Genomic DNA, 13,699 nt, shown 5'->3' with positions numbered 1-13,699 from the left:
GCTTTGAAATAAAACGTTGACTTTTTCTTCAAATAAGTTTTTTGTCCATTCCGACCCCTGAATATTATCCGACCATCACCACCGATCAAAATTGCGACCTGTAGCGTGATTACAAGGTTTAGATGGACAGACGGACGTACGGACGGACACACACCAGATCGACTCAGCTCGTCGAGACATTAATTTTTGTTTATATAAGTATGGGTCTACGACCATTATTTCGATGCGTCACAAACTTTTTGGCCAAAACCAAATTATAATACCCTCCACACATAGTGGTGTAGGGTACAAAAATATAGCTTTATTTACCACATTTCAAAGAAAAAGTGTATCATTATATTATATAGGCATTCCTTTCGTGACGTCTTCACATAAAATTGCGTGCTTTCCATCAATTTATAAACTTGTGTATGTCTGTAGTTAAAAATTTTGCCAAACTTTATAAATGTTCAATATACAAATACATACACATTTGTCTATATTTTATATATTATACCCATGTCGCCCACATATCTATTGAATATTGAATAGCTACTTTATATAACTTTGGCTTTTCACTTAAGTGTTGTGGAAAATAGAAATTCTACTTGTGTATCGTTTTAGTTTTGAAAACACACGTGTTTACATACGTTTCGAAATTGCATAAATAAATAATAATTAATAGTTTGTAAACGTATAGCTGAAAATTTATGGTTACATGTTTATGTAAGCAAAGTTTATAGAAATTTTTTCTCTCTCTCCATTTCGACAAATTGAAAGCAAATTGCAGTTTCTATATCATACTTTTTCAATTTTGAGGGAAAGGAAATCATAGTTAAGGAAATTAAAGAGTTTGTTATATAAATATCACTTACTCAAATATTCCAGCAATTTCCTTTGAAAAGAAGTGCATTCTATGCACTGGGATTGACAAATAGGGCGGAAAAGTTTGTGTTTTTGGGTAATGAAGGTATTTCAAATGAAAAAGTACAACTCACAAGCAGAAAAAAGGGGCACCTTTTGATATGTACATGCCAAATACTTACAAACAAACGAACCCCTTACTAATAATCTTAAATTGATTTACTTCAATATAAGAACAATTTGTGCCTAATTATTATCAGCATTAAAAAGGTCTATGTTAGGCATTTATAGTTCCACTGAAAAAATTTGCTCAGTTTTGAGAAAAATATTAAAAAAATAAAAACTTCAATTATCTACATTTCTTCATCACCTCATTCAGCCTTACCCTTTAACAATTATTAAAAAAATAATAAGTTTGCATAATAACCGGGTAATTTATAATGTTTAGAAAGGAAGCGGTAAACATATTTTCTCCATATTTATTTGAAAACTTTACCAATTTTATTTCGAAAAGAAAAATTAATTTTTTCATGAAGTTTGGAAAGCAAACATCTGGGCAAATGTATTTGTCTTGTGCGTAGATGTTTGTTTGCTTCCCTTTTCGGGTTGATAAGCAAATAACATTTTCATAGGTATTCAATTAAGAAGTCATGACATAGCTGTTAGCTTTAACCGTTCCGTTTGTTTATGGAAACGTTTTCCAAGCAATTGACTTAATTGCCCTGCGACGGTAGTGCACTTCCGCGTAAATACACGTGGGAATTCTAAAATAAATATGTACTTATTTATGTATATTTATGTGTATAATAATTTGAATATTACGCAGAGGTGAAAATAATTACACATAATTAGCACAAAAGGTTTTATATTAAAATGTTTTAATAAATATTTTTTTAGAATTTTAATTCACAATTTTCGGAAAATACTTCCCTTTCCAAATATAATTATCAAGGAGAAAGTTACAATAAGGTAACGAGAAAAATAACCAAGTTCGGCGAAGCCAAACTTTTTTACCCACAATTATATTGAAGTAAATTTGAATAATTAGTTTCCTTTCTTTTATCAAAATACAAAACTAAGTACTTCCCACCACCAATGTTTTTGATAGTAGTAGTAGAATATGTAAACTGATGAATAACGCAATGTTTCATATCAACCAATTAGAACCTTAAATACCAAATTTTAGTTAGTACAGTCTAAAGTCTTCAAAATGCCGTAAATCATGAGTTACCCCATATGAAGGGAATGCGGCTAATTGGGTTAAAAATTTTACCTGAAATCCTGAAAATAGCGAAAATTGGGAGGTACTGTTATACCAATGTATGGACCTATTTTGACAAGTTTTCATGGAGAAGTTTTGGGAACCACTGTGAAACTTAAATGTCAGATAACAGGCTATTATACCCTCATCCTTTAGGCCAGCGTCGCCCAAGAGAATTCCATCAAACTAAAGCAAGTGTTTATGTATAGGTGAAAATGATGTTTATCATTCGTGTTTGCTCACGTACACTGTGAATGAGAGAGAATAGCAAATCCAAAACAACTCAGTGGGCGCCCACAGTATACCGATGGGTGTCCAAGCTTTAGGCTAACGAGGGTATATACCAGCGTCTCCCATAATATTTCCATCAATACTAAAGCATCTGTGCATGCATGGGTGAAAAAAACAACAACCACATTATGCTTATCGTTTGTTTATGTACACGTACACTGTACGTTAGAGAGAGAAGCAAATGCAAAAACAACTCAGTGGGCGCCCTCACTATACTGTCTTTGCAAAGAAGCGCGTCCCTGGTATATACATACACTTTGATATGACCAAAAATTTACCTCGTCGAAATAATGGTTTTAGACCCCAAGTATGTTTGGACGAAATTCGTTTCAGACAATTTGGAGTCCATTCAGCCATGTCCATTCATTTGTCTGTCTGTATGTCCGTCTGTCTGGATGGCTGGTGCGCACGATAACTCTCGAATGGATCAACCGATTCGAACCAAATTTTGCATTTCGTAATATTTTGCCCAAACTTAGTTTAAGTTTGAAGATTGGCCATATCGGTCCTCTCCTTCGGGTACCTCCCCACAAAAGTTCAGAATTTTCTGTAAAACGGTGCGAACGATAACTCTCGAAGGGAACAATCTATTAAGTCAAAACTTGGCACATCATATTATTCCTTCCAAATATAGACCGGAAGGTCTCCTTCGGGTACCTCTCACATAAAATACGGAAAAAATACCTTATCTCGTATCGTTTTGGTTCTGGCAGGTTGTCCTTGCAGACCCCTTTACTTCCTGAGATAATATACTTCCTACAATAATGGCCTTAAATGTCCAAGAAACCCGGACGACACCAACTAAAATGGAAATTCCTCAAGATAACTCTAGCAGGAATTTTTCTATTTGGTTCTTTCTGGGCACATCGTATTACTTCATCCATTCATGTATCAAGTTAGAATGTGGACTATATCGGTCCCGTCCTTAGGGTTCCTCCCACATAAAATTTGGGAAAAGTGGAGTGTGAGAACTCGCCTCCGATATATTTGAAATATTTTGCAAAAGGATGTTTTCATGGTCCCTATTTTTTCCTCCCACATAAAATTTGGAAAAAGTGGAGTTTGAGAACTCGCCTCGGATCTATTTGAAATATTTTGCAAAAGGTTGTTTTCATGGCCCCTATTACAGTGGTACGATTTTTTTTCCGGAGTAAGTCCATACTTCCTGAAATAATGTTTTCAGCTCCAAAAAACCCTGCCTGCACATATTAAAATGGATAGTGTCCAAGATAACTCTCAACATTATCAAAAACTTCTTCCAAACTTGGGTGCATAAACATATCATTCTAACTCAATTATTGTCCACTCCTCAGAATTTTATCCTGATCAAGAAATGATTATTTCAATGCGTTACAAACGGAAAACCGAACTTAATATATCCTTGATGCTATGGTAGAGTTGAATCATGCTGAACTCTGGCAATGAGGGAAAAATCCGTTTCTTTATGAGAGACCAAGCAACGTATGTTCCCTATGTGGTTGATTATCCGATAGTATTGAGGGTGACATAGGGGGTGGAAGATACCAAGCAACGGTCTTGACTTGTTTTAACATGGCAAAGCCCAGGACTTATCTTGGTCCCTCTTTCATCTCAAGTGGACATTGAGTTACCTGTAGAGTCACCTGATCCGCTGCCTTTAACACGCGTTAAAAGCAGCGAGCTACCATGTGCGCGTTCACCCAAGAGAACGATAAAAACTTGGGTTGGGCGTTGGGCTAAAAGAAGAAAAACGACCTTCTAAAGTTGACGACCGTAGTGCAGTGGTATGCACACCCGCCTTGCACTCAGTATGTCTGCGGTTCGATTCCCAGACCAGGCAACATCAAATTTTCATTGGTGGAAAAATATCTCTCGGTGTAATGTAGGCGACATTTCCAGAGTATTTCAGCCATGTAAACTTCTCTACAAGTGGTGTCTTAAGAAATGCCGTTCGTACTCGGCGATAAACCGTAGGCCCCATATCATTGAGCTAACAAGAATCGGGGTGCATTCATTGATATGTTCGCACTCTCTGCAAAGTAGGTGCAGTTTGCGTACTGGCGAATGTACTTGGTAAGTACAAATCTGATATTATCACCTTAGAGGAAGTGCTATGGAATCGGGCAGACTAAAAGATCACACACGATTACGCACTGTATTATAGCTGCCATGAAACGAAACATGAGCTAGGTGTTGGATTTATGGTAAATCGGAGTCTTAAAAATGTCGTCTCCTGGTTTACTCCGGTTGATGAGAGAATTGACACAACTTGTATAAATGCAATGTTTTTTAACACCTGTCTCATCTGAGCGCAGCCCTGCACATGGCAGATTTTAATGCTAAAATTGGGACAGAAAAAATATTTGGTCCCACAGTCGGCAAGTTCAGCCTTCATGAGGTTAAATCTGACAAGGGAATGAGACTACGAACTCCCGAAAGGTATACGAATACGTATACACGTACGTATACGTATACATTTGTATACATTTGACGCTATACGGCCAAAACTCCGATGGAAAGACCAAATTGAAGCTAGCATCCAGAGCTGGAGAAGTAAATTAGAAGATCGGCGCGTTTGGAAATCTATTCTTAGTTCGACTTATGGAGCATAACATTCTGTTTAAAATATAGGACATCTAAATAAATAAGTATTAAAGAGCAAACTTGACACAAAATGCATTTAAAAAAAAATGGAAAAATTTCTTCGGCAGATGAATGTGGGGTACGCCAACATATTGACTTCCTTATTAAAAAAGACCGTCGGAACATCAGCCCAAAGAACACACGCCCTTAACTAGAAATAATTAGTAGCTTGCTGATGTCTGTATGATTTTAAGGATCGTAAACTTTTTCCAACATATTTCAAAATTTTCGACTGTTTGAGTGGAGTATTCCCCCATTGGCTCAACTTCATTTATTACCCTCTATACAGAGAGTAATGTTTTTCAAAACGAACTGACAGTGTTGCAAAATTTTACTGATCGCTACCAATATCATGATTTCATCCCGGCGAAGGGAATTATCAATTGGCTTCTCAGTTTTTGAAATGATGCCTTTTTTAGCGAAAAACCGAACTCTTTAAGTGTCTAGTATTCTCATATGAATGAGAATCACACTCACTTTTCGGCTTTTCCAAAGAAACACCAAAATCAAAATATTTTGCAACATGTCAGCACGTATCAAGTAAGAATTCTGTGAGTTGAAAAGAACACCAACACAGTTGCCTGTGAGGTTATTTCAAAATCTTTAATTTTCTTATAAAGTACATTTTCATCTGAGAAAATTTAATACCTATAAACTGATCATTCTTATTTAACATTGCCCTCACTAGTTTTCTCAGCTTTTCCCTACAAATCCTAATGTGTTAAAGGAATATGGCTTCATTTGTACTAAAATGTTTGTCTTTGATTTTATTTCAACAATATTGATTTCAAATATTTGTTCTGTTACATTTATTTTAAACTAAGGTACAACATTTATTGACATATTAAGGGGGTTAAATGTTAATGGGAAACCTTACAATCACGATAAAATTATTTTGCATTCAATCTAACCACACATGCAGACATGTAAATGTTCTTTCAACAATATTGCACAGTGAATGTGATATATTGTATATGGACTTAGTGTCCAGTAGTGTTACAAAGTTTTTTTTTCAATCTAATTTAGTTGATCTGCATCTGTACCAGAAAGATGTAGGTTCAGTCCAAACAGACAAAACAACAAGTTGAAATAGTGAGTTAGTAAGGTGGATTGTAGGTAGGTATGATTGCCAAAGTTTATCATAAAAATCCGGCAAAAATATTTTCTTCTCGTCGGAAACAAAAGCTGCACACAATTAATTAAATTTAAAGGGTTAAATTGCTAAACATTATTTTGCAATTATTTACCCCTTTGAAATACTGTGCAAAATGTTTCTCCTTTCCTCAACAACAGCATGGGGATATTAAGGGATTTTAAAAAGATTACATCGAGTGTTAAAATTCGATTTTAATACTTGTGGAGTATTATGTCTGCAAACGTTGGTAAATACATATACCAAACTGCAAACAAATGGAATTTTTGTGAAGAGAGGAGGAACATGCAATTCTAATTAAATTTATTATTATTTGCGTTAAAATGGTGATATTGGCTGTTAACAGTAAGAACCAAAGAAAGACCATAGTCGGACGGAAGTATAATTTCATATACATTATTATTTTATACCAGCTGAATCCGGCGCGTTTTGCAACCCCGACTAAGATTAACTTTATTAATGTTTAATATCACCAGTTATTGTGAATGAAGTGACACTCATCTGTGTTTAACCTTGAGTATGTAAATACGCCACATCTACCATTTTACATTTCTCCTGAATCTGATCTATAAATATATGTGCTCAAGTAGAATAGATACTAAGTTTGAGCTTTTTAATTTTACCATAATTAGTAGTAAAGTAGTACAGTTTACATCATACATAATTAAACCTTTGTGACACTGCACAGTGGTTCAGAAATCGATTTTCCTGGCTAGTTTGTTAATTTCTACGTGAAATTCGATAGTAAACATATTGAAACTAAGGAAAGCAAAACAAAAATATATTAAAATATTGGATAGTGTGGGCGTGGCGTGCTCCTAAAGACGATAAATGTTTCCCAATTTTGGAAAATATTTAACTTTTGGAGAAAGAAACAGCTATTTCTTTCTTAGGTAGGTAAGATTGTTGCCTTTAAGAGTCGGCCTTCACACGAAGTGAGGTTTATTTTCCTCAGGTACTAAATTTTAATGAAATTAAATGGGTAAAAAACATTTTTTAATTTTTTGTATTTTTACGGTTTGTTTATTGGGTTTTGACCTATTTTTAAATAGTTAGAACATATGAAAAACTCAAAAACACTCATATGCAAAATATAAAAAAGTCAAATTTGTAATTCCTCTGCAACCGCTAGACCGAATTTTGTGCCTTTTAATGTGTCGGAAAGCTTAAAGTGTTATCGGTCGAACACAAAGAGAATTATGAAAATATCTCTATCCGTTCAAAAGTTACAGAGTTTCGTGTGGCTTTAACATCCAAACTTTTGTAACAATCTTTACAATTTTGGCCTCATTAGATTCCCCTTGAAGTTTTGATTCAATTTTTTGTTGTAATTTTATGACGGGTAAATGTATATTTATTTTGCACTGCGCTCAACGTGACATGTGGGAAAGCCCAAAGAATCGCAGAAGGATTCCAGAATGTTTTAGATGACTTCAACCTGTTGGGAGCAATTCTGGTGTTGTTGCCGATACAGCAAGTGTAAATACCAGCTAAGAGGTAGAGTTGCAGAACCACAACATTGGTGGCGTTTTCTAATTGGTATAGGTGATGTAATTTTGTGTTTGCAAAATAGACTTGCTTAATACAATTGCTGTTGTTTTAATATGTTCATACAACTAAGTTATTAGTGAAGAAAATTTGACATTGCATACAATAGAAATGAAATCGCGCCGACAATTAGCTGTACTCCAGGTTATAGGACCAACATTAGCCCGCTTTTGAATGAATAACCAACCCCCTGGTCTTGGAAGATTTTAATGCTCATCATAAGTTGTGGCATTCGGTCCTCGAGAACGACTAGATGGGTATAGTGCTGGCTGAACAGAATAACAGCTCCACGTTTTGCATGGTCAAAGTGGGCGCCGCAATAAGAATTAGCGGAAATCGGGGCCGACCATGTGATACCCTACACCACAACCTGTAGGAATTACCTATGTGCAACCGCCTTGCACGTTGAATGTCCGGGTTCGATTACCATCGAATTGTCTACGGTGGCAAAATACCCCTTAGTAATGTTAGCGATATTTCCTGTGTATTTCAGCCATGAAAAACGTCTGTACAAGTGGCAACTTAGGACACGCCATTCGGACTCTGCGATAAAAACTAGGTAACATATCAATAACTTAATATGAATCCATTGATATAAGAGAAGCCTCCCTTGTATTTACTGGGATGTTTGTGGAAAAATATATAAATTATACATATCTAAATAATATTCGAAAATTGGAAAATTCACATTGATTAGCCCCTCCTGCTATATCTTCAAATTGTCTTTGAATGTCAGATTCCTTTTTGGAATAGACCTAAAATAACTACATGTATACCACGCAATTCGGTATATTTGATAATTGGGAAAATTGCGAGTTTATTGAAAATCTATCGTCCAAAATTGTGCACTTGTACCTCACATACATATGCTTCGCAAATAGTTCATTGTGGGCATATATTTTGATATCTAAAATATATTTTATATAAAAATAACTAACAATGAATAGAAATTCAACATCAAACATTTTGAATTCAAACAAATTTATATATTCCAAAAAAAAAATTATTCATATTCAATTATACAGCACAGAAGATAGTATAAGTCAGCTGCGCTAACTGTGATATACCTTCAGCCTCTAAAAATATATTTATATATTTATATTTACTTAGTAATATGGGGCTATACCAATTCAATTTTAGTAAGCTAAATTCTATGTTTTAGAAATATTTCAGAATTATTTTTTCAGATTTGTAAGTTTAGTTTTTGGAACTTCTGGACTATTATCTCAAGAAGTATGACTTACCCCGGGAAAGGGACCTGAATAGGGACCGAAAAAAACCTTCTTCAAAAAAAAATAATAATAATAATAATAATCAAATAGATCCGATACGGGTCCTCAAACTGCACTTTTCCCAAATTTTGTGTGGGAGGTACTCGGAGGACGGATCGATATAGTCCATATTCCGACCTGACACATGACTGGATGAAATAATACGATGTGCAAAGTTTCGACCAATCAGAAAATGCCCTTGAGAGTTAACTTGCGGATTTGCGGCGCAAGTACAATCAGCTGAAAAAAATTCAAAACCATTCGTGAGTACTCTTAAATTTCCCTTTTCACAATTTTGTGTGGGTGGTACCTTAAGGACCGACATAGTCTTATCCGATCTTTATCTGGAAAGAATAATAATATATGGAAAGTTTGGAGCAAATCGATTGCTCACTTCCCCAGTTATCGCTCACACAATTTTTCGAAAACAATTTTGAACTTTTTTGGGGGAGGTGTGGAACGACATAGCCTACATTCTAACTTAAACAGAGTTTGTAGGAAATTTGGTTCTAATCGGTAGATCCGTTCGAGAGGTATCGTGCACACCAGCCAGCTGGACATTAAGAGAGACAGATGAACGGACAGCGCTAATTAGACTCCAAATGGTCTGAAAAGAATTTCGTCCAAATATACTTGGGGTCTAAAACCAATATTTCGATGAGACACATCTTTGGTCGTATTTTGTTTGTATCCCCTTTACCCTAAATCCTGAGGTATAAAGTAGGTGGCCAGGCGACCCGATGTTGCAATATATGTATAAAAATCCAATTTGACAACTGAACTGAAAATTTCTCTGACATGATAGAGACAATTTGTAGCATTGGAGGGAATTGTGATTCTCTACAAAAAACACATTATATATAAAGCAGTAGGTGCGTTATCTAGCAGACATGTTATTGCAATTTGCATCAGGGGAAAGATCAGTAGTTATTTTTCCGTAGGCTACTTTGCCGGTATATGCCCTCCGGGAATGAAAATATAGACCAAAAATAATTTTTATATTTTTCTCATACAAAAGTAATTATCTATGTCAACCGCTAAATAATATCAGATCATCGTGCAAAATTATAGGCATTTTCTTCTACCTAAACTCTTACCTCGTGCAAAATTTCGTGACTATTGAGCTATAATTGCGACCTCTAGCGGGTTTATGATTACACTACAAACAAAAAACTGGATATATTAGGCTGTAACTCTGTTATCTGATCACGTACATCAACATAATTGACATCAATTGAAAGGTCAAGAGATCGTCTTCCAAATATAACTCACAAGGGAAGAATGTGTCTTTCAGGAACAAAGATATAATCTGTTTATTGAAAATTTTCACAATTTTCACACAAAAGTTGTGGTCCATTTAACCCTCTAAATATTATCTGATCGCCATCTCAAATTGCAAGCTTCATCTGTGTCATATACTCTTAACTTATTTAAAATTTTGAGGCGATCGGACTATTATTGCGACCAACAGAGCAGCTACAAAATCGGATAAAAATTATGTTTTGGTCCATTTCACCCGCTAAATATTTCACGATCATCACCAATTAAAATAGCGATCTATTCTGATGTGAAACCGACCTCCATACCAAGTTTCGTGACGATCGGTCCATAATTGCGCCCTGGAGTTTGATTACAATTTATAATGGACAGACGGACACACGGACGGACGGACACACATCTCAAAATCGCTTTATCTCGCCGAGATATGAAGATTGGTATACCACATTGGGGGTCTCCGACGAATATTTCGCGGTGTTACATGAATTTTTCCCAAAACAAACGTATAATACCCTTTCCACATAGTGGTGTAGGGTATAAAAAGTTATAATTTATATGGGAAATGGTATGGAAAAACACACATTTTTACCCATGTAATTAAAAAAAGTGTTACACGGACAGAACGAGACGGGTACAAAAGTATATATTGGCTATATCTTACCACTTTTTGCTATAGCCCCCATATAACGGTACCTCCCCATTTTCGATATTTTGTGGACTGCAGCTACATTTCCCTGTAATTTCACGTTTGGAATTCCCAGTAATCACAAAATATCTCCGCCAAAAACTGTCAATATAAATAAATGTTTTGGTATAGCCCACATTTAACGGCTCCTCCCGATTTTCGATAATTTGTGGATTTCAACTACATTTTTTGACAAAACTACCTGCAATTGAACATAGGCCCATGTTTTGGTACAGCCCCCATATAACGATACCTCCCGATTTTTGGTGTTTTGAGGATTTTAGATACAATTTTAGACCAAACTACCTGTAATTTAACAGTTGAGGTTCCAAGTGATCAAAAAACTGTCGTTTTGTTCCCCAATTTTGTTTTTTTTTTTTATTTTAGCTACAATTTTTGACACAAGTATCTGCAATTCGACATTTGATGTTCCCAGTGGTCACAAACTTCTCCACCAAAAAGGCAGGTCCACACTTTGATATAGCCCCATATAAGGTTCCCGACCGATTGAATACATATTTTAAGCTTTTTTACCTTATTTAGGTATCAGTGATAACAAAATATCTCCGCCTAAAATTGTGGACAGGAAAGAAAATAATTATTCCTTTTAGTTCAGAATATTTTATGGTGGAGGGTATAAAAAGTTCGGCCCGACAGAACTTTACGCTTTTTTACTTGTTTTATATTTTGTATTTTTTGGTTTCCTTATTTTCAATATGTTTACTTTCGAATCCCGTATAGAATTTAACAGTCGGTCACGACAAAAATTGGGGTTTTGGCCAGGAAAATCAATTCATGAACCAATGTGCGCCGTAGCACAGCTCGACAACGCCGCTGGACTTAGTTGAATACAAAGTCGTGTGATAGACCAGTGATGGTGCGCTTGACTTATCAAAAGGACATCGAGCAGACAACCATTCGGGCAAATTTTAAACGTAGGATAAACAATTATATGTGTAGATGCCAATCGTGCGTGGAACTCAGGAACAAGAAGTCCAAGACACGTAGAGTGAAAAAGAGAGTTCCCCAAGATGGGGTGAAGGCTGCGGAATTGTTTACCGACGGCATTGAGATCGTAACGTATGTGGATGATTGTACGATATTGGCGTCTGGTACCTTTCCTGTTGTCATTTGTGAAAGATTGAACTCCTATTTGACTGATCTTGTCACCGATTGTTAATTTCCATATGGGATTCGATAGTAACATATTGAAACTAAGGAAAGCAAAAAAATAGATGAAAATATTGGAAGGTGTGGTCGTGACGTACTCCTAAAGACGAAAAATATTTTCCACTTTTGGAAAATACATATTTTTTTTGCAAATTTCTGGAGAAAGAAACTCTAACAGATATTGTCACCTTTAAGAATCGTTTTAATAAATTATCGTAGCGTTTACACGAAGTGAGCTATCTTATTTTTCCTCAGGTACTTAATTTTAATGAAATGCCAAGTTTAGTGGACTAGAACTTTTAGGGAACAGGTTGGAACAAAGTTCCGTTTTCATGGAGTGATGGTCGAGAGTGTCCTCTATGAGCTCATGTATAATTTTATACCAGTCCCGTAAAGTCCGCTTAACGCTTTTTTAAATTTTTTGAAATTACATGGGTAAAAATGTGTGTTTTTTTCATACCATTTCCCATATAAATTATAGCTTTTTCGCACAAATTTAATTTTTTTAATATATGAGTTTTTATTAGAGTTATTCGAGTTTTATGGAAATCAAAGAAGATTTTTTTTTCAATTTTTGAAAAAAAAATTTCAAAAAAAAAATAGAAATTTATTTTTTTTGTATTTTTATGGTTTGTTTAATGGGGTTTGACCTTTTTTAAATAGTTAAAACATGTGAAGAACTCAAAAACACTCACATTTTGATTCAAACTATGAAAAACAACTCAAAACTCTAATTTGGTGGCTTTTAATGTGCCGGAAAGCTGAATGTGTTATCTGTCAAAAACAAAAAAAAACAACAATAATTATGAAAATATCTCTATCCGTTCAAAAGTTACAGAGTTTTGACCAGGAAAGAACGATTCTGAACCACTGTGCGCCTTAGGTGAGAACATAGTTCAATTTTATGGTCGATGGTAGCATAATTCCGACCACAAACTACCCCAAAATTCTAGTCGTCACTTTCGACAGCATTTGCATGTCGTCCGGGCATGTCAGTTATCTGCGACAAGCAAGGTCCTCAAGTCCCTAGCCGCCAGCACTTGTGGTGGAAATAAGGAAACATTGTTGACCACATATAACGCGATAGGTCGTGGCAAGCTATGCGTCACCAGTTTGGTCCGCGAATATAAGCGCAACGCGATGAAAAAATGCCGTCCCGAGAATTGTAACATGGTGCCTTTTCATGTCTTCAGTAGGGGATCTTCATGATCTAGGTGCAACGTTGCAAGAGATAACCCCTATATCTACAAGCCTAGAAACCTGAGTAGTTTTGCCGCGACAAACCTGAGTAGTTTTGGTTCAACTACGCTCAAGATGGGGTAGCCGTCTGAATTCAAATAGGGCACAGCATGCGGCACAGGACCACACGACAAAGTTCCAAGTAAGTATAAATCTGTTAAACTTAAATTACAATTTTCTACGTTATTTGGCGCCGACGAGGCATTATTAGTATTTGAGTATGATAAAACCCAAATTTATACTGCAAGGATAGGTAAATAATGAAACTTCAGCCAAAATACCAAATATTTTCAATTACCATTGTACTCGTAGTTTATCGATCCTAATATTATGGCTAA

The sequence above is a fragment of the Musca autumnalis genome, unplaced genomic scaffold (assembly GCF_047663935.1).
Source record: "Musca autumnalis isolate F117 unplaced genomic scaffold, ASM4766393v1 scaffold_1, whole genome shotgun sequence".
NCBI lineage: Eukaryota > Metazoa > Arthropoda > Insecta > Diptera > Muscidae > Musca > Musca autumnalis.
Note: the sequence above shows the minus strand (reverse complement) of the source record.